The sequence below is a fragment of the Lytechinus variegatus genome, chromosome 14, assembly GCF_018143015.1.
Source record: "Lytechinus variegatus isolate NC3 chromosome 14, Lvar_3.0, whole genome shotgun sequence".
Taxonomy (NCBI): domain Eukaryota; kingdom Metazoa; phylum Echinodermata; class Echinoidea; order Temnopleuroida; family Toxopneustidae; genus Lytechinus; species Lytechinus variegatus.
Window position 1 is genome coordinate 24,625,391 of NC_054753.1, and position 21,412 is coordinate 24,646,802.

Here is a 21,412-nt window from a genome sequence, read left to right on the forward strand (position 1 = left end):
AACTTTTGATTGAGCTGGGCAAGTACCTGATTAACATATCAAGTCTTAATGTACTGTTAATTGTGACTAATGTCAGTGAATTAAAGCAAAATCTATTGAGGGATTGATTTTCAATGATTTTTTGATGAGCTATGATATAACACGTGAGTGAATGGGGGTCTGTAATACTCATGTGTGCCCTGATGGTATCTAACTAAACAATGAAGTTAGCGCGAACTTTGATTTTCCGATAGGCGGAAAACTGGACAGTTTGGGCACATTTTTAATGAAAGAACAATTATGTATCTCAGTAAACAATAAATGCGAGTGCGAAGCGCTATTCTGATATTTGATATGTAGGTATGTGGTCTTGATCTAGAACACGAAATTGTATGAACTTTTGTAAAGATGAGTATTCTCCTTAATAAAAAATGCGATTTGAATTTTGTTATATTTTTAATCTGAAAACTTGACATTTTAGGCACGTTTCGAAATAAAGACCAAGGTTTTTATTAAAATGAACAATATTAACCCGAGCGATAAGCACGAGCTTTTTTTATTTTTTTTTATTCATAGGACCGTAAGGAAACTTTTTAAATACAGTTGAATATAAATTGTTTTAACATTAACAAATTTACCAACTCTTTCCTCATTTTCACCCCTTTCTTCTTTCTTGTCCTATTTTCCCCTTCACACCATTCTCCGTATTTATTGCTTGATTTTCTTCCTAATTTCACCTTTCTCTCTCCCGTTTCTCATACCTTTCCCCCCTTTTTGCTTTGTCAATAGGGACCGTTGCCACCCGCTCCAGCTCAGTAGATCCGCCTATATTTTCCTTTTATTCTAATCATATTTGTTTGGTACAAAAGGAAATAAAAACTTTGAGGCTCCAAGATTCACAATTATGTTGAAAAAAATAAGAACTGATATTCCCTCTTCATCTGTCATTTCACACTTTTCATTCCCTTTTTAAATTCCTATTCGTTTTCTCACTCTCTTTCCTCTCCCATTTTTCCTTCTCTCTCTTTTCTACTTTGTCTCTATCTTTTATTACGCTCTCCCATTCTTTATTTTTCTTCTCTCTTCTTCTATTTTTCTTCCCTTTCTTTTTCTTCGCTCTCTCTCTATTTCCTCTTCCTGTTCTTTCCACTCTACCCTGCTTTCTTTTTTTCTTCCCTTTTCTTCTTCCTCTTCCTTTTCGTTCCCTCTTCCGCCCTTATCCCTTTAATTCTCTTTCTCCTCTTTCTCTTTCCTTCCTTCCACTCTCTCCCCCCTCTCTTTTTTTTGGGGGGGGGCAAATCCTCTCTCCCCATGGATCCACTCCTCCACACAACATGGGGTATGTTGGAAATTTTCTAAAAATTCGTGATCAAGAGAACATATTGATTAAAATGAGAAGCGCCGTGGTGTAGCGGTTCTGACTCTCGCCTTGTAATCAGAGGGTCGTGTGTTCGAATCCCACCATGGCCTAGCGCCCTTTGGCAAGGCGTCAATCCACACTTTGCCACTCTCACCCAGGTGCTAATTGGGTACCGGTATAGGAAACAACCGTCATTGTGGTTGGTTTAGCAAGTTTGCGCCTAACTGGCTGCTTGGAATGCTATGAATCCAGTGACCGGGTAATAATAATTATGAAGCGCTTTGAACAGTCATAGATTGATAAGGCGCTATGTAAATGCCAATTATTATTATCATTATTAATATGTGATGGATTTTCAAAGTATATACAACAAATGATATATTTTTTCTTTATTTATTTTCAACCCTCCCTCTGTTTAGGGGGAGGGTGGGGGTGAGCCCCAAGCCCCCCGGAGAGTGTGGGCAGCTACTCAGTTCAAACTATTGATATAATTCACCCTCTTTTGGTCAAACCTCTGCTCTTAATATAGAGTTTCAGTGAAGTTTGTCCAATCATGAGTAAAAATTCGTCTTTCAATAAAACAGGAAATCTCCTTCATATTTTATAAATAATTTAGACGGACTAAAAAAAAATCCCCCTCATTTTTACACAAAGGAATGGGCAATTTTATTTCTTTTTTTCCGAATGATTTAATGTTATTTTTAACCTTCTGAAATTTCTTTGATTGTAGATAAGTATAGGGCCTATAATATCTTATTTTTAAAATGATTCAACGTAACCAAGTGAGAAAATTGTTAAATTCATCTGAGATGGATGATAAAAAAATGACATCATTCATTCTCACCCTCATCATCGGGAGATGCAAGGTTCTTTAAAATTAGTCTTTCATCCGTGAGTTTACTTATCAGTATTTATAACCGAAATTAAAAGAAAACTTCAGATCAATAATGATTTCGAATATCAAGAGCAAATTTGACAAAACATAACTATCAAAAATATATTTTCAACATTAAAAATTTGTTTTGCCTATCTTCTTCATCGGAGTAAGAAAACTCTAAAATGTAAACGAAAAATAACGAATGTTAAATCCTTGGAATTATGTAGTCTCTGGTTCTCGCTCATACAGAAATCTTCTGCACGCATCACAAATCGATTGAATTGCCATTGATTTTTACACACAAGCAAATGTGTTCAAGTGGACATTTTCGACACTGTTCGGACCGATGTCAAATTGCTGTTAGATGCGGTTTCTGCCGTCGAATAACTACTAGACAGGTTTGAATGTGTTGGGAGCAGTAATTTCGACGATATCAGCGCTAATCAGGTACGTTGATCTTTATATTTCGTGAAAAAATCAGTGTCCTCTTTTATTGTTCATCAGATAGGTTTGGTACGGAGAGTGGGTGGGTCATCCATGGGCTCAAGCCGGGTGCGCGCACTTGTCAGTACGGTACCCCCCGTTTTAAAACAGAGATCGTATGTGAGGGCTGAAGTCAGAGTTGTTGTTCTGGCATGTAACTTGTTATATAGATCTCCTACATTTAGGAGCTTTTGGTAGCATGCTTTTCACGATAGATGCTTTTTTTATGAAATTGAAATTGATGCTGAGGTTTTGTCAGTCCTCCAGGAGACCTTACGTGTAATTGACCATACTCACCTGACTAGCGTGAAGTATGGTCAAAATAATTCTCCGAATAAATAGTTAAAACAGAAATCAAGCACTTACCATGATTATATGGATGAAGGTCTAACGAGTGGCAGTTTCCTGACATCTGGGCACAAACTGGAACCTCAAAAAAATGAAAAGTTCTCTCCTTCTAACCCCGTCTCGATCAGCCATTTTGTTACGATTCATAACAAAAATGGCCAATCGAGACGGGGTAGGAGAGAACTTTTCGTTTTTTTGAAGTTCCAGTTTGTGCCCAGATGTCAGGAAACTGCCACTCGTTGTCTCTTTAGACCTTCATCCATTTAATCGTGGTAAGTGCTTGATTTCTGTTTTAACTATTTATTCAGAGAATTATTATTGACCATACTTCACGCTAGTCAGGTGAGTATGGTCAATTACACGTAAGGTCCTGGGAGTTCCCTGGGTTACCAGGAGTCCAGCTAGGCCTAGTATTAATCGGTATAACTTGTTTATTTTAACTTTGTGACAGGGCTGTTCAGAATATTGATTATTAATATTAACTTGACTCAGAGATTTCTTTTATAAAATAAGTTCAATTGTGAGTTAATTGTGTGAGATTTTAGGTAGGGAACCTCGACTTTGATTGAGATCACTAGGCATCGTGTATAATGTTTATGGGCATTTTGCTGTGATTCAGGCATGAGAAAGTGAATTTGGGAGATGATGCACGTCTGGCTGTTGTGCATATTTGGTGCTATTCTTCAATATGTCAACAAAAGTACATTATTGTCTAAAAGCTATTTATTCTAGACCCGAGTCATTACGTTTTTTTTTAAAACATTTTAACACTTTTAGTAAGCAAACTGTTAAGATTAAGTAGTGGGGGAAAAAAAAACTGCCCCAAAAGTTGCTTAAATTTCATCTTTCACATCTCTTTACATCCAGGAATTGCCCATCTGTTTTTCATTATTCCTTGAACTGGTTTGATTTAGTTGGAAACTATTTGCAAAGGAAGATTCTTCTTGTTTTTTTTAGTTCATTGTCACACTTTATATAACACATGAAAGTCTATATGTAGGACTACAATATTGTTTTTGTGAAAGTTTGAAATTGGATTTTTTATCCTGTACACTTTCTAGGTAATGTTTTTATTTTCAATGTAAAACTTAATGTTTTTAGCACTTTATATCTGCTTATCCTTCACAGCCGTCTTAAGGTAACCAAAAAAAATATAAAAAATATAAACACGTAACACTCGATCAATTGATTATCACACTGTCTTTTTTTTTTCTTGAAATAGTACAGGGGTGGTCTGGTGTATGATGTACTGGTGAAGTACAATGTGCAAGTGAATTTTAGGTTATCATCCAACAATTGCTTACAATTGCTTACAGTAAAAACAACAGTAAAAAACAACTACCTTTATTTAAACGGAGCTAGGTCTTTTGTACCTTTTGTTTAAAGGTATGAAGAGAGGTATATTAGTAGTGCTATGAGGGAGGGAGCTCCAATGTCTTATTGAATCTGGCAAGAAGGATAATGTAGGCTAATAGATAATGGATTATATAAGAACAGAAACTAAAAGTAGCACTCGAGTACAGTCAGTAGGTGTATTATGAAACTACTGGCATAAAGCAACATATGAATACATGTCTATATAAAGCGTTTTAGCATTCATAAATTTGAATTGAAAATTTACTGGATGCAAGGCAGAAAGGTAATTTGCATAAAAATGTATAATATGGATAAGGATGTAGAATATTTAAAGACTCATACCCCTTTCATAAACCCAATTATGTGGCTAATAGCAGCATAATTTGGTCGTAAAATCGGAGGACGACCAGAGTTATCCGCATTATTTTGATGCTGCTATTATCCGCATAATAGCAGCATCGGGACCAGATTTTGACTTTATGAACGCATTTCCAAATAATGCGGATAATTGCCATGGTGCGGTCACAAGGTCACCCTTTTCCAACACCACCGCATCGGAGGGAGCGTGTCCAGTTGTCATGACGATTATCTGCCTTTTTCAAAACGGGCGCTCGTAAAAATAGCGTGGATTATTTTTGGAGTTTTTGAACCCAATTTTTATTGAATTACCCGCATTACTCTTAGGCGGCTAATTGGAGTATGGGTTTATGAAAAGGGTATTAGGCTTAGTCCCACTGCACAAAATGGAAGAGAACATTGCCATTCATTGGAGAACAGATCTATTTACGTGTTTCATACGCTCTATATTCATCAAGCATCAGTCCACTTTGATTTCATTGTTAAAGTTCATGTAGCAGGCTAGTAGCAGCAACTAAAACAGTATAAGTTTTAGTAGTAAAAGTAGTATTATTAGTAATAGTATAGTAGAAATCATATTCGTAGTAGTTGAGAAGAATATGAAGACGAGGAGGAGGGGAAGAGGAGGAGGGGGAGGAGGAGGAGGGGGAGGAGGAGGAGGGGGAGGAGGAGGAGGGGGAGGAGGAGGAGGGGGAGGAGGAGGGGGGAGGAGGAGGAGGAGGAGGGGGAGGAGGAGGAGGGGGAGGAGGAGGAGGGGAGGAGGAGGGGGAGGAGGAGGAGGGGGAGGAGGAGGAGGGGAGGGGGAGTATATGTAGGAGCTCGCGCTAATTGGTATGTGGTTTTATGTTATTAAGGATAGCTTTCAGTACAGACCTACTTGCTTTCAATGAAAGTGAAATGCTACTGGCATGTATGATACTGTGTGCCCAGGTAATGAAGATTAATTATCATCAAATGTGAGGTAATGTCCATGATATTTGCACTGTCATCCGATTGAAGACTGTTTGCGCCTGTGTTTGTCTCTGCTTGTCAAAAGTACATCATGTAAGTCGGTGCATATCATTCTCAAAGTATTTGCTGTTTGTTTTGGTCATCAATGTCAACTCGACAAATATGAAATTACCAAGTTTCATGACCACTCTAAAAATGACCCCTATTCTGAACTTGGGCTTACTTTAAACTATGGTCTAATGTTGTGGTTAAACTATGGATAGCCAATTGTGACACAAATCTCTATGTAACCTATTCTGAACTTGCCTTAATTAATTTAAACTATGGTCTGAAGTTGTGGTTTAACTATGGATAGCCAATTGTGACATAAATCTCTGACAGAAACAGGTTTGATTTGTCAGCTCATCTGCCACTTAAATCATTACAGTGTAATCTTCACTTACATTGCTTTTTGCTTTTTTTACTAACAGTATATCTTGTCCCAATGACCAGTAGGCCTATATCAGTTTACAGTTTAGTTGTAAAAATGAAATTTTGGTGTATGTGTATTCCATATTTTTTTATCATTTATGGTAACACGTTACACTATCGCCTCTGATTGTTTTGTTTGAAAATGTACTTTATTGTTTTTCATAATGGAAAAAATTCCTTTTGGATCAGGGAAAGATATACACATTTATCAAATTTGTGCTGTTTTTTCCTACTGTACCTGTACAGTACTGCACCAGATATTATCACGAATAATTGCTTTTTGAATCTGGCAAAGTTTCTGGTGATGATGGTTCTGAAGTGAATTATAGTATTGAATTGAATGACAGCATTATAATTATGACTGGCAATAAATCATTTCATTGTTATTTTTGTAACCACAAAAACAGGATTTGAATATGGTATTTGTAAGTGCATTTCCTCTTGTGGATTGATTTGTTTGAGTATTTCATCTCACAATTACCGTGTTTACACAGTGACATGGCTCGGGGGTTCGACACGCGAGCTGTGCTCAACACGGCAATTTTATGCTGTGTAAACCCGATCAGAGTGATCCGCGAGCCGTGTCGAACACGGCTTTTTTGATCCGCCAAAATCGTAGGTTTCAACCCGCGAGCCGAGTCAGACTCGGCAATTTTTTCGTGTGTAAACAGAAAGCCGTGTCGAACTCTCTTGACCAGGTCACTGCGTGCGCTTTCACTTTTGGCATTGTTGTTGTTCGCACGGACAAGATTCGATTCCGGCGGTGAATTTCCGCATTTAATTTGCGACGTCATAATTCTTCTTCCGTTCGAGATCCGCGAGCCGTGTTGAACTCGCCTTTTTATATGTACGTATAAACGCGATCTCTGATCCCTTCTTTGCAGTGTTCAACCCGGCTCGCGGATTCAACATCCGAGCCGAGTCAATGTGTAAACACGGTAAATGTTGCAAACTCTAAAAGTAGAATCCACAAATTTATGCTACTGACCCCAATGAAAAGGATCTTGTACTAGCTTAATTCATTACCTTTTGTTTGGCTTGGTGCTTCATTCTGTTTTCAACACTTAAAACTAAAAAGCGTTCTTCTGTAAGGCTGTGACTACTACATGTAAGTATTAAGGAAATTAAAACAACAATTATTACTAACCAAGGAGTAGTTCATCTACATTATTATCTTTCTTTCAAATATCTATATTTGTTGTAACATCAGTCTGCATGCAATGCAATAAAAACCTCTCAATGTACTTCTAATTTTGTCTTTAAAGATAAATACCAGTTGTGGTAATGATTTGAAAATGAGTTGGAACAAAATCCAATAAAATTGCCACCCAAGTGTTTGTATGGAGAAATAAAAAATGCATAATAGAATTGAAGAATATGCATATTTGCTGAGCAATGAGGAAAATAAGCACAGAATTTTATCAGTAGTCTGGTAATTTTCGGAGCAATATATACTTTCTGTGTTAGTTATTAGAATTATCGATTTTGAGCTAAGATTTCATGAGTTTACAAAGATAAGTTTACTATAATGTATCAGATCTGGATGTACATGTATGATAATATATTTTGACCAAACAGACATAATCACCCAGACTTTCTCATGAAATAATCGTTGGCTGCTACTACCGTCTTTTACCTTTAATACAGAACTGTTAGATGTTTAACATATCTCACACTCTAAGCCAAATCTCATCCCTGTAAAATTTTCTTTTTTATTTGTTTAGTTAGTCATGTGCTCCAATGATCATGTAAACAAACCCTCCTTCGGTTAAATGTAGGACTTTAGTCATGCTTTACAGCTACATTGCTTGATTATAATGCTGTAATATTGTAATGAGATCGGTCTAATGCATTTCAATGTACCTTTATCATGAATGTAAATTCAATTGTCTGGTGTCTGGTGTGTTGCTTTATTCATCATAAAGAAATTAATTTTAGATGGTTTTAGAGGCTTTTCTAGCAGTTATTGTCATATTAATGCAAAGCCATGTCTTTGCTTTGAAATATCATGATCATCAAATTTGCATTGTTACTCTGTACTGTATGAACATAAAAATGTTCATAACTTGTGTATGAATTTACAAAGTAATTCAATTTCATCAAGGATGCTTAAAATGCCAGTGGTCTCATATTCCATGAACATAGCAACCTGAAAAGGGGAGAAAATGATGGGAAGATCAATTGTCTATTATTCATTGAAGTCCATTGATGTGAAATATACATGTAGACTCTATATATAGTTGTCAGTTGGAGCCCATTTAGTGGTGTGGTTCTGACTTGTAATTTCACTATTTGGAGGTCGTAGGTTCAATCCTGAAACAATGGTGTTAATGTCCTCCTGCAAGAAATTCATCCAACTCGTGATACACTCGATCAAGGTGAAGTAATGATACTCATAGGATATATGGAGCGTTGTGGCCCAGTGGATTAGTCTTCTGACTTTGAAACAGAGGGTCGTGGGTTCGAATCCCAGCCATGGTGTAATTTCCTTCAGCAAGAAATTTATCCACACTGTGCTGCACTGGACCCAGGTGAGGTGAATGGGTACCCGGCAGGATTAATTCCTTGAATGTACATGTATGAGCGCTGAGAGGCAGCTCGAGCTAAAGCCGGGGTAATAATAATAATAATAACAACGCGCCTCGGAATAGAATATTTCTAGATAGATGGCGCTATATAAATGCCTATTATTATTATTAATTTGCAGTAAATGCTCCGCAGAAGCTGCTGGAGAGCTGTACAATTGTACAATAATCAAAGTAACAATGAAGACATGATTTGTGCTGTGGTGAAAAAGATTGAGATTATAATTTGCATACAGGTACATGCAGAAATTGAATTGCAGTGAAATTGAATTTATTGAAATCTCTCGACTGTTTTATCTGTGAATTTTATGAAAGAAAAGGAGTATTGTGCCTTTGAGACTACATGTGTATTACCTGCCTCTATCCACTCCAAATATTGTAATGTAATTTTTGTAATTTAATATTACAGAGTCAATTTTGCAACATTTTTATGGAAATTTATTCAGGATAACACGAGATCAGTTTAAAAACATTGTTTTATCGAGGTCCTGAACATGTGGCGACTCCAGTTGCTCATTTAGTCTGGAGGCTAAATCGCCTCAAAATTTTCTTTCTTGTTGAAATGAAGTTCAGTGGTTAGAATTTGGTTTGAATCTTGGCTTGGATTTAGTTTATGGTGAGTGAGTAAATTGTTAGATCTTTACCAGGGTTGAAGGTAGACCTTCAGGAACTCTTAAGAGTGGCTACAGAGCTGTTGTTCCCAGAAGTGAGTACCGTATAGTAAATCTTGATCCTCTACATTCAAAGGAATGAATTGAGTACCAGGATAAGGGTTTTGAGGCAGGTGTCCAACATGTAAGCAAATATGAACACCTTTTGTCTTTTGATTCAAGTGAGTATTGTCCTAACCAAACCAATAATACCTCAGTCACATTTGTTCTACGGCGGCCGTACGGCGAGTCGAAAACAGCAGTTTTAACACTTTTTTGTACCAGCTACATATAGGTGGTTTGAATAAAAATTAATAAAACGACTGTTTTCGACTCGCCGTACGGCCGCCGTAGAACAAATGTGACCATGGTATAAGGTAGGCCTACATGTACTTGGCATTATTAATGCCTATTTCTTGTAGGTATTTCCATTCATGTATGCATATATTCTCTTTTTTCTCTTTAATAAAAGACTTCCAACAAGGAAATTCAAGTCTTAAATTTACCTAAACTCAGTCATCCTTGTACTGCACACCTGCATCCAAGTACGTGTTCATATCTAGTTACACAGCAGGCTGAATTAGACATTGCAGTGCTCTACGCTCTTTTCAAGGCATTCCTGTATGTAATATGGTTATGTTGCCATGGCAATTTGTTCAGTTACCTTTCAGCTTTTTTCTTACCGCTGTGCGAGAAGCATTTGTCCAGTTGGCTGGTATCAACGGTGTTCCATACATACTGCCTTCATGGGATCATTCTTGTGCCACTGTAGTGTACATACATAATGTTGTGTAGAGACGAATGGGCACTGCTGGGCAGAGGAGAGAGCTTTAGATCTATGACATATGACCTTTTTTACTACAACTTCAAGACAAGAAACAGCATAGATAATGCGTAAAGGCAACTGGCAATTTCACCCTCATGATGGCCAAAATATCCCTTGAAATTCCCCATATTGAATGTTTTGGGACTCGTGATAGCAAAAATTTCCTTTTAAATTCCCCATATTGAATGTTTTGGGACTTCAATCTTTTATAGAAGCACACAGATATGCCTCACAAAATATTCAGAAAATCAGTAAAAAATGACAAGCGGTAGTTAATAGGGTCATATGGGTGCAAATGTTATTCTAGTTATATTAAACTATTTTCTAGTCGTATTTTACTGGAACAGTTATTTTTTACTACATGTAGAATATATGTCAGAAATGTGACGACATAATCAGTTGCACCTATCTAATATGGTCTAGTCAATTTGACTGAGTGCAGTTATTTCACAGAGTAGTAATATTTGTCTAAATCAGTCAATACATGTAACCTCCTTGCACTTTGTGCATTTGGTAGCTTTTATTGAAAGGAATAGCCCCCCCCACACACAAATACAGCGATTGCCCCAATGTGAAAAAATAGCTTCTCAAAGTAAAAATTGTTTCCTAAAATTTCTTTCCTGGGGCCCTGTATCATAAAACTTAGCAATGATTGTACAACATTTTTCTACAATTGACTACATATACACTCAATCGTGAAAATCAAGCGTAAGATCAATTGCTATCGTTTGTGTTACGGGACCTGGACAGATGATTGTGAGAAGTTGTGGGATAGGTTTCTCAAAATAATCTAATCTTGGACAAGGTTTTGCAATTCACCCAAGTTTTTGTGGGATGACTGTAAAAATTAGGCCTACATATCATGTACACAGAAATGGGTGCAAGAAACTGACCTAGGGCTTCACAACCCTGTTAGAGCCATTGACCCCATAATCGGCAACCTGCTGCTTTTCAGGAAACCTGTCTGCTCTTGCTTGATATTTGTAATATGAAGACATAATTAGCTCTCCGGTGATGTTTCTCCATTGTGGAAAAGAATTTAATGATGAAGAAGTTAATTTGATCTGGCAGAACATTCCTGCAGAACATGTAAAGGTCCCAATTACTAGTGGAACTAGATGGAAGTATCCATAGTCAACATGCTAATTGATTACCAGACACTGCCATATCCATTAATACTCTGACGAAAACATGTAGTTATTAACTGTAGGCAAATTAAAAGTAATAGACATTTATATTAATTTGCTTTTCAGTGTAGACAAATTTTGTAATGATATGTGTTTCAATTGGGTGTGGTTTATATTATTTTCATTTGAATTCAAACGTTTAAAGTGTTATATCATTAATGTGATATTTAACTAAGACAAATGTCTTGCCAACAGGTTGGTTGTGCAGTAGTACCATTCCAGTATAAAACTATTCTCCTGTGAAATGTTGCAACTTATGCAAAAGGACCAGACAGTAATTCCTTCAGTTCTTTGATGAAATTATCAACAGTTACGAGAAGAATGTTATTTACTGTGATTCATGAGTTTCAAATTTCAACCATGACCGTCGTGCTTAAAATTGAAAGGCACCCAATCTTGTTTTGGAAATGCGAAGCCCGGGTGGCAGTCTGACTAGTCTCTCCGAGATTGTTTACACCAGCCTCGCCGTGCACATCACGGAGCTGATCAAAAAGAAGCGCTGGGATCACGTGATGGTAAGAAAATGCTCGGCCGAAAGCCGATCCCCTCTGTCCCCGGGCGTGTTGATCTGCATGACGTGTATCCGGCCGAGGACCGTGAATCTCCTGGCCAGCCTGTCTCCCCCGCACCCTCGCTCCACGCATTAAATAATTGATCGCGCATGCTGGGTTCTGAGGGCAGTGTGCATGGTAACTCTTTATTCTATAGGTTGGTAAACTGGGGCTAAAACATGTTCACTGTCCTTCTCTACCCCTTAAATGTAAAAAAAAAAATTATCCCATCATTATAAACTTGAATTTGTCTTTTAAACAGAAAGAACGATATTTATTATTATGTATACACCTATGTTTATATGTTTCTTTGTTTGATTTTGAATATTGAATATTAAAGTGATGATTTAAACAAAAGCCTCTCAATCATTTGTTGAGTGAGATAAACATTAAGTTTCAATCTTAAATCTGGAAGATGGGTTTTTTGCTGAAAATGCAATGAATGAGATGTAAAATAATAACGCTATAACTTTCTCACATTTCTTATAAGGCATTTGCCTGTACTTTTCAATAAAATTGAAATGTATATAGGCCTACTTTAAATTGTAAATGTAGCTCTCCTCTACACGTTCCCCCTCTGCTTTTGTATGGATTTAATTTAGTGTCTTTTGTCTTGTTATCAACAGACACCTGTAATCATCTGAAGAAGCTTGCCAAAATGCCCTTCAGTGGAGAGAGGGGAGAAGAGAGAAAGAAAAAGTAATAGGAAGAGAAGGGAAGGGAGTGTGTGCGCACGCACACGCGTGTGTGTGTGTATGAGTGGAATAGAGAGAGAGAAAGAGAGAGAGAAGGGGGATTGCTATTCGTTTATTAAAAGAACATTGTGAGTGTGGTTCCAACAAGCAATATCACTGTAATTTGTTAATGAAAGCAACAGGATATGTTTTGAAAACTCTTTCATGCGTGGCATGATAGCCAATGAGTATTTACATACCTTGTAATAATCATAGAAGCTTGTTTTCATTCCAAATATTCTCCATTTCACATTTGCCCTTGAATTTGTAGTTTATTGTGTACATGTACATGGCATAATGAACCATAAACAAACTTTCATAATTGGCAAAACTGGAAATCTATTGCAGATTCGCTCCCAGTCAATGATTATATGACACAATTCTTGTAGCTTTGTACACATGAGCTTCCATTTTTGATAATCAGTTTTGTGAAACCGAACCCAAAATGCCAATTTAGCGCTAAGTTGAAACCCATTCTATATTTCTTTATATTCAAGGAATTGAATGGTAAAAATAACCTTGCCAGGAGTGAATTACAGTATGAAATGCTTGTGGATGAATGGTATAAAGATGAACAACTTTTAAGGCAGCCATGGACTGTACATGTAAATGGTATTGATAATTCACCATTTTGAAATTTTAAAATAAAGTACAGTGGTCATAATACCTATATGTAAGCTTGTCAATCAAAATTTGTGAAGAAAAAAGTTGATGTGTAAGAATCTGTTTTTATAAGCTTTCAAAATAATTGACAAACTCAACTGATTAACAATAAAAAGTAAGTTAAACAGCCTAATAATACTAATAGATACTGTAATCAAGTTGATCTATTTTGAATTTATGTTGATAACCATATAAACCAATTGGTACATTCATTTTTTTACAAAATGAAAATCTACAAGTCTGAAGTAACTACCATTTTATCACTCCTTTTATTTTTATCAGGTACTTGGATGAATATCAAGATCTTGATATTTTCAATTACTGTAATTCCCAACAATTTTTATTTTGTTTCATTGCCTTATCTTTATAAAGTCTTGTTGTATTAGAAGTCAAAGTTATAGTGGTATCAGCTCGGCTGGATACTGTAATACATCTATTTGTTTAATATGTAATATTGCACAAAGTCCATCATGTGATGTATATAATACAATTGATGGGGGAGTTTCTGACCTTTGTTCTCTGAATTGGTTACTTTACTCTCTGTGCTTTGATAGTATACTTGCACAACATTTTAATATACTTCATAAAATTTTAAAATATCAGTCAACCTTTAAGTCAGGAATACCTGCCCCGTATTAATGTAAGTCTCTTAGATTTCAGGCAGAAATACATGTACACCTCGGCTCCGTACCACAAAGCTTAGCGATGAATAACAAATATGAGAGAACACTTCTGATCGGTTCCTGGTCAGTATTATGCCCCAAATGCATATGTGTAAAGTTGATCTTGATTGGTTAGTTTATTTAGCGATTGATTACTAGTCTTTGGGTTACAGAGCCCTGGAGTTCATTATAGGCTTACATGTATATATTTGTTTTTATTTCCTTTATAAAAGTCATTGAAATTTCATGAAAAATCAAGAAAATACTTGCAACAGAGGAAAGCCTCTATTAGCCCCCCTTCAGTGACATTTACAAAATATCACTGTTCTTCCACAGGGTTGTGACATAATATGTAAAACATTTAAGCAATTCTGAAAAATTATGAAGCAGTAAATGTCTTCTATCATTTCTCAACATGTATCTTTTACACTTGATGAATATGTGTCTTAGTAAGTTGGTATAGAAGGTTACATGTAAGCAGTAATTTTTTGCCCTTTGAAAGCCAAGTTCAATGTCTCCCTGAAGCAGTAAAACTAACCTCAGATATTGAGCTTAATTTGGAGGCCTTTGAATCAGTAGCATAGTGTCTTAATGAAGCAAGAACCCAATTCATGACAGGCCATACTATTGATCAGCAATCTGCCCTTGAGATAGAATCAGAGATAATCTGCTCAGAATGTCCTTGATAATGAGAATATGAGCACGTGAATGGTATAGCATGTTGTTGTACCCCAAGGAGGTGTACTTGGACCTAGCTTATTCTATGCTTTTCTATCTGCATGTAGGTGAAATTAAAATTGGTAATTATAATCTGATTTTTTTTTCATGATTATTATTATGGAATAGGTCTTGTAATTTTTTTTTAAAGGTAGTTTGATTTTGGTTGTGACAAATATCAACATCTCTGTCTGTTGACACAAACATGTAGAAGTTTGATACATGTAAGCTCAATTGTAGTTTCTATCAAGATTATTGTAATATTTCAGTGACATGGAGTGTTGGTAGGCTATAATGTGTAAAAATGTTTGTAGGCATCTTTATATTTATATCCAAAAGTACCAAAATACAAAACAATTATTACATTTTCTAAGTATCCATGAAACATTGGAATTGAGACTATTAAAGGGGAGTTTACTCTTGAATACGATTTTGTCACTATAAAAATATAGATAATCAAATTGTCTGAACATAAAAGAAATTTTTTAATTTGTTCAGAGTTCTTGACTACTTTAGTGCAATGTTAAGTTGTTTGTAACATGTAAACTTTCTCTTGAGCCTATGAAATTTAGCTTTTAGTATTCAAAGGAATATCTTTTAATCTGAGTTTACCAACATGGATTTGAAATGAATCAAGATTCATCTGTGGTTAATGGTGACATATCATATTCAGGAATTTATTTAAATCTTACAGATTTTATTGCATTGCAAAAGATTTTAATATAAATGACAATATGTAAGGTTTAAATCTCAGATAAATACAGTATTTGGCAGGTCATCATTCAGAGTCAATGTGAATTTATTTTTCATCCATGAAATTTTAAATCTGAGTGTTCTTTAAAATACTCCTACTTTGAAAAATTAAGTATGAACGCTTTGTTGGACCAACCAAAGTGATGCGAAAAACATAAATGTATCCTCAAGGTGCATGGGTATCAATGACACTCTAATCAAGCTACTCTAATCCGTCATGAATGATTGTAAATCGATAGGGTAGCATCATCGTCTTGAATTCTAGACTAAACAGGAATGTTTTGGATGATGATCAGGATCAAATAGTGATGAAAAAAAGACTGATTATGAAGGTAAAGACCAACAGCCGATTTTGTATACCATATATAAACATAAATATTTGTATCCGTTGCAAAAAAAATTAATGATACATATGTTGTGAAAAAACTATTAGACAATTTGGGCAACTTTAAACCGAACATCAGTCTTTTAGATTTAGATTTTAAACTTAATGGATTTGATTGTAAGCTAAAGAGATTTGAATATAAATCCTTTCTGAGGAATTGAAAGAACTGTACGTCTGGCCACCGTTCACAACCTCTCCTGATTGAAAATGTAGAATTTTTGTGGGCAGTCATCAGAGTTGATGAACATGATACTCTCTGAAAATTTCAAGGATTTGAAATAAATCCAGTTTGGCTGTGAATAGAGACTAGCAGAACATTGGATTTATATTCAATCCTTTTGGATTTAAATTAAACCACTATGGATTTGAATTTTAAGATAAAAAATATGTTAAGTTTAAAAGTTAATCCTTTGCATTGTAAATGAATCCAAATGTTCGGCAGGTCTCTATTAAGTTTTCACAGCCGATTTTGAATTTATTTTAAATCCTTGAAGTTTAGAGTTCACCAAATGAAAAGTCACATTTTGTTTGTATGTGTATTTCAATTTTTATTTCTGTCTGCTGAAACCCTATCAGAAAGTTTCATGAAAACAGTAAATTATTCCTGTCACACACCATAACACGTGTATGTATTTCATAATACGTAAATTCTGCGCTAAATGGATGCATAATCAACCTGCTGATACATGTAGGATACAAAACTTTGAAGAATCCAGAAAATATGCAAAGCGCCCCTGTCGAACTTCAGGTGTCCTTGGACAAGCCGTAGACCTGTTATGACCCCTGGAGCCGTATCTAATCTAAAGATATCGTGTTTAATTTGAAGTGCAGAGGAAATGGTGAGGAAGAACGAGCACATCGTGGCTGGCATGGGAAAAGAGGCAAAGTTCGTTAAAATGTCTTGGTTGATGTGTTGATAACGAAGTTCCCGTGGTGTGGATGCGCTGAGAGGTTGTGAGACGGGTTATTAATTTGGGGCACCAGGATGTACAAGAGGGATCCTGAATGGTTTTATTGCCTAATGCACCCAGAAGAACTGAAGAATTTATCTGTAAAAGCATTTTGTGTATTATGACCGATTGCCAATGTAAGGATTTCAATAAGAAATATCTGTTTTAATTAATCATACCTCAACCAGCTTGGATTAGATTAATGGTGATGACAATGGTAGGGGTGAAGATGGAGATGATTAAGATTATCTTAATGATCAAAACAGCACTAATGTTTGGGTGGTAACCAGAAGAATGGAATAATTCATCTTTAACGCATTTTGTTTGCTAAATATTACTGATTGCCCATTGGGGATTTTAATGAGAAATATCTTTCTTGTTCATTCCTCAACCACCTCCAAAATTGATGATGATATTCATAGTGATAATGATCATGGTGATGATGATGATGTTGATGATGGTGATGATGGTTGTGATGAATGGTGTTAATGATAGTGATGATGATGTTGGTGATGATGATGTTGTTGATGATGATTGTGATGTTGATGGTACAAGTAGTGATGATGATGATTTTGTTGATTTTGTTGATAGTGATAATGATGATGTTGATGGTGGCGATGATAATGATAGAAAGGATGTTGGTGATGAAAATGATTGTGTGGATGGTGATGGTAGTAGGTGGTTTCAGACCGCCTCGAAGTTCGTCAGTTCCAGGTATTCTCTGATCGGGAAATTTACCGGTACCAGGTATTTTGGTAATGTGAAAGCAAACTATGCGTAATTTCTCTGAAAGAAAATACCCGCTAAATAGTAGTTACTTGGCGAAATTACGAGAACTTTCGCAGGGATTTTTCCAAGGTCGCAGGTATTTTGGCAATAAAGCAATTTACGGGAAATTTGAGCCCAGCGTGTTGTTGGGCGCGGGAGCTGTGGGTGGCTGCTGGGCTAGTGATTTTGAATCTCGCGCCTTGCCTGCTTATCAGACCATAATGCGCATGCTCGTAACTTCAGGAACTTATCCCAAAAAATTAATGGGTATTTATTAGCCAAAAGAAGTTCTCATAATTTAACGAGGATTCTTGTGATCGAGGCGGTTTGAAACCGCCTAGTGATAATAATTATGATTAGAATACTACAATGATAACAAAAATGATGATGGGGTACACTTTGTTAAGAGTAGAATGTCAGGTAACTCTTAAGGGTAATTCACATTGTAGACCCATTACAAAACATATAGGCCCATATTCCGAAGTCTGGTTTAACTTAAACTCAGGTTTAAAGTTGTGGTTCAAGTATGGGTAGCCAATTATTACATAAATCACTAACAGTAGAGACATCATATTTCAGCTCATTTGGCTTTCAAATCATTCATAATTGTCTAAGAAGTATAGATAGATGATTGTCTTCACTGTCGATGAATCAGGAAAGAGCACAGTAAACATAAGAAACATACAACTTCATGAAAATTTGGACACTTTTGGCTTCCCATAACTATAGCACAGAGTGAGACCATGGTCTAAGTTAAACCTGACTTCAGAATACAAGCCATAGGCTTTAGATACCCTATAGACCAAATCTGTGAGAGCCTGTTGCAGTCCAGCTAAGAATAACCACTCCTACACTGAACAAGGAATGGAGAAGTCTAAAACTTGAGAGAGAAATGCAAGCAATTTGCATTTGGGGGTTGATAATGAAATACAAGAAATTGAGAATGCTAGTGCATTAACTGCAAATGGCATGGGGATTGGAGTGAGTTCTTGAGAGAGATGCATAGGCTTTGCAATTATTAATCCCTGAAAATGTCAGCTGACTGCTTACAAAATCCAAACCCTTTCCGTACTTACAAGGCAGTTCGCTGGATCAATCCAGACATGGAATATTTATACGAAGTAGGCCTATCGTGTTTTGTAGAAAATATTGATATCATATTTCATTGCTCATTCATGTATTCAGAAATTTGTCAGGTTGCTATACTGAATTATAAATGTAGAAATAGCAAAGGTTGAAGCATTGCGCTAATTTTTTTTTCATTTGGTACTATTAAAAATGCATGATGCATGATCACTGCATTGAATAATCACTGGCGTAAATCGGAGCGCTGAACCTCTCGTTCAGTGGGGAATGATGTATTGTTCCATCCCCTTACATGAATAGTATGACGTCATTGATTTAGGCCAATGTGAATTATTTCATTTTCATTTAATTTCGTTTATTTCCATCTGCAACATGTACAATTTGTTACATACATTTATTGATATAGATCAAGAAAACAAAATCTCTATGTACAAAAATTATAGTCAAGATTATTATGTAAACAGGTTGGAAACAGAGGCGGCTGCTAAAAAGCGGAGCTTGTAGAGTGTAGCCTCCTAATAGAAATATTAGGAGCCTCCTAATAAAATATTCTTATAGATCGAACATATAAAAATATTGATGTTTTCTCCTCTTTGTTGACATGTTTAATAGCAGGTGGCATGTTTTGAATGATTGCACTGACAATGCTCATTATTCTGTACCTGTGCTGAAATATTACCAACTTGATTTCATCACCCAACTCTCATTAGCCCATCAGACCCGCATCTAGGATGGGCAGACATCGTTAAATTCACTCATCCGAATGCATATCGGTAAGCATTTGTAAATATGTCAAACTTTATCCACAATTAATTTGGTGTAGTTATATTCTGGGGTCCCTGATTATTAACAGCATATCCAAATGTTGTCAAATATTGATTATCAGTGAGCAACATAAAGATATACTTTGTCTTTATGAAATTACTGTTTTATATCAATTGCATGAGAATTAATCTATACCAATGGTAACAAAATATAAATTTGTAAAGCTTTTAACCATACTCTTGTTAATTTGGCTTTTGGTAAATCCAATCTGGGGGGGGGGGGCAGGGGCACTCAGATACATTGGTGGTACAAGGACAAGCCACTTTGGAGACCCCCTTTTTAGACCTTGATTTCAGTAGAACTCTAGATACTCCATATGACAAAAATTCTGTTCAGAAGCCACCCTTCCCCGCCCCCAAGACCATTGTTATGGGACATCCCTGTTACCAGGCCTGCCAAAAGAGCGAGCACTGATAAGCTAGCTGCATGTACAGCATACTGTCGCAAGGGCCATGGACCTACCAGCATGCTAGGACCATGCATGGCTAATGACCACAATAATGCACAGTGCTAGCAGGCATCGTACCTACAGTACATGTACATACAGTATACAGTTCTGCAATCCTGTTACGTAGACCCTGTTTTTCACTCTGCCCAGTATATCTTTAATTCACAAGACCCTTTTTTAACCTTGAAGTGAGTTCCTTGGACCTCCATTTCAGAATTTTGTGAGGCACAATCCCTGCAAAATATAATTTGAATGCCCCCCCCCCGGAATCCAACATGGCATGCAAAACAAATGCTGATTCTTTCTATTAGCTGAGGTGTTCATATTAAAGGGGGGGGGGGTGAATTGACCAACACTGTGTTCTGCCTCTGATCGACTGTGTTCTGTGTTAATGGATAGTCCTAAAATTCCTTTTGAGATTGAAACTCTTTATTAGAGGATAGATTTGAATAGCCAATAATTTTGTTTGTGTATAAAAACTGAATGGTTTATGAGTAGAAAGCTATTTTACTACTTAGTAAAATAATTATTGTAATATGAATGTATTGAGAAGTGAATTTGTGTCTTATCATTCAAGTGGGGCTGTATTACAAGACTACATTTCTGACAATGTTGCATTATGGATAGTGAACTTGGCCAGATACAATAGTCCAATACTTGAGGTGGGGTTGTTCAGGCTGCTGCTTCGTATTCTGAGAGTCACTGTACTGCTTCGTTATAGCTCGTAATTCGATGACTTTTGTTATTCAACATAAAAAAAGGATAATTGTCAAGACAAAGCAAATTGTAATAGATGCTTTCTTTGTACTTGTAACCTATCAGCTATTTTTTCCCTCATGTTTGGGATAGAAAAATGAGTTGTGAACCTAGCTTGTGTGATTGTAAAGATCCCTGCTCTTCTTGGTTTCAAGATAAATGGTAATGATCTAGGTCAGTGCATATCCATTTTAGTGTTAGGTCCCCAAAGCTAGTGATGCACTCACAACTACTACCTCCTTTCATTAATGGAACCATCAGAGAAAGAATGGATGTAAGATGGGAAAAGAAGAAAAGAGAGATAGAAGAGGGAGGAAAGGCTGGAGGGAATGGGAGGGAGGAGAGAGAAGGAACGAAGGATGGAGGGAGGAAGGGTGATGATGATAGAGAAGAGGGGATGGAAAGCAGGATAGAGGGAAGGAGATATAGACAGAGGGAGAGGGGAGGGATAGAGGGATCGCTACACAGAGAGAGTGATAGAGTGAGGGAGAGATAAAGAGGAATAGGGGGAGGGATAGAGGGCTTTTGTGAGAAATGGAAAGTGGGGGTAAAAGGAAAGAGAAGAGAGAGGGGGGGGGGGGTTCATCTCATATTCAACCATCTCTTGTAGATCTTTACTTTTTGTCTGTATATTGTCTTTTATCTTCTCTTTCTTTCTTGCTTCTTTCTCCTATCTGCCATTAC